This window comes from Camelina sativa, chromosome 11 (assembly GCF_000633955.1).
Source record: "Camelina sativa cultivar DH55 chromosome 11, Cs, whole genome shotgun sequence".
Lineage (NCBI taxonomy): Eukaryota > Viridiplantae > Streptophyta > Magnoliopsida > Brassicales > Brassicaceae > Camelina > Camelina sativa.
In genome coordinates, this window is record NC_025695.1 from 20,852,456 (window position 1) to 20,854,542 (window position 2,087).

At 35.9% G+C, this 2,087-nt stretch overlaps 1 long non-coding RNA gene across 2 annotated transcripts; it reads left to right on the forward strand.

Annotated features, from left to right (window-relative positions):
- Positions 1-2,087, forward strand: LOC104723948. 2 transcript variants are annotated; one of them, XR_757463.1, is made up of 5 exons: positions 1-426; positions 524-585; positions 673-784; positions 983-1,038; positions 1,521-2,087. It is a non-coding gene; the product is annotated as an uncharacterized LOC104723948 (long non-coding RNA). The 2 variants fall into 2 exon arrangements; XR_757462.1 differs by having other exon boundaries at positions 524-784.

The window sequence follows — 2,087 nt, forward strand, 5'->3', positions numbered from 1 at the left end:
TGAAAATATTATCTTCTTCTGCCGTCATCGTTGTCGAAACCATTTGCAGAGATTTTGTTCTTTTTTGTGCTTCCATTCTCGAGATTTACTTTCCTCATCATGAGAGCGTATCATTGTCGCAAAAAAAAATATTATAGGAGAAGGTCATCAAAGGTATTTAGAGAAAAGATTAAGGAGAGAACTGGATATATCTTCAAAGAGGAATTGGTTTAGTCGATGAATTGGGGGAGAAAGGGGAAGACGAGATATGCGATTCGGAATCAGAATAGAAAATTAGGGATTCAAACACGAACGAAGCTGGAAAGAAGCGACCAGTTCTTGAGACAAGTGATGGCGAGGGGAAAAATGAAAAGAGAGATAAGAAGAGGAAGAAGAAGAGTGATGATTTCAACAATTTTTTATGGTTCCATGAACAAGACAAAGATGGTAACTCTCTTTTTCTTAGTAGAATTTATATTGAGGTAACTTTGCAATGTACGTCTTGGGTTTTAATTGGTGTCACTGTTTTTTTTTTCGTCCCTAGGAATTAGGCAAGAAGAGAATAATTTGATCAACTTCGTGCAGAAAACCAGAGACTCTTGCGAAGTATGTGATACTCTCCAAACATTTTTCCAACGTTTTGCAATGAACTAACAATTGTCTTTGGTTGTTGGTATGTGTTGCTCTTTTTAGGATAGAAAGTAGAGATGTTGTCTTCTGTTATGTTTACCAGTAAAGGGATAATCCCAATGCTCTTGGTAGAGCCGACGGGAGCTGTGTATTGACGACATACGGCATTATCCTGGTAAGTTAGAGTTTTGTTCTGAAACGTTTACGATTATTAGGTGTAGGCGTTTTGTTATTTAGTTTCAAAATTTAGTTTCGTTTCATACTCAATCCAAACAGCTCATCAATCACTTTTGGTTAATTTCGTTTCATATTTGCTCTGTGATTTCCTAACAATTTGTGTTTCCTCTATATATGCTGCCTCGGTTTGCAATAGGAGCTTCTTTTATCCCAGATTGCATATACATCAGCGAGAGACGCCGACTTGCAACAGTGAGTTCTTCTTTCTACTTTTTGACCTCTCATATTAGTTTGTTGTAGAAAAAATGATATCAGTATATATTAACTGTGCCAGTATGTTGCATCGTTAGCAAGGCCTCTCATCTATTGCCATGGCAAGTATGTGATTAGGTATAAAACCAAAAAATCTGTTAATTGGTTGGGAGGAATTGACGTTATTAGATAAAACAAATGTTTTAGTAAATATCTTCAAAAAATTGGATAATCTTTGATGATTTGATGATGTAATGTAAATTATTATCTTGAAAATATTGGTGAGAGAAGCCAACCTTGATTAGCTTGATCTTTGAAGTTATTAGGCCATGTTTTTAAAAATAAGTTGATAAGATATGCTACATAGATGTTTTGATAATGGTGCTTGTGTGATTGTTTCCATTTTCATCGTGTATGTTGAAGTATATCAGCGAGAAGAAGAACTTTATTTGATATTATCAACTCAACTTTTACAATTGCAGGTTATTAGATATATATAGGTTAATACTCCATCTGATGGATTCAGCAACCGGATACGCTCGATCCTCCGTTAAAGACATTCAGTATTTCAGGACTTGGAGGACAACACCGGAACAAGCATGACTCCGTTGTGCGTCTTAAACATCTCCCCACCGGAATCGTAGCTCAGGCCGTCGAGGATCGTTCGCAGCATAAGAATCGTGCTTCTGCTCTGAATCAACTAGAGTCTTCTTTTTCTCGCTAATTAAATATATGGAGTTATTCAAGACGAGAGAAACAAATTTACGTTATGCTCGATGGAATAATGCAGAGCCTAATAGAAGATAGGGTTACCTCTATGAGTGGTATACATGACTATACAATGTGGAGATTTCCATGTGTCCTAACACAAGAAGCTGTTTCACCTATATTAAGTTTTCATGTTATTCGTTACTGTACTACTAAATAACTTAACCACATGTCTATAACAAAAAAGCTTTACCACATGTATCAATAATAGACTGAGGTATATACCACTCATAGAGACACATAGTGCTACAAGTACTTGAAAAGAGATTACCTTACTGACT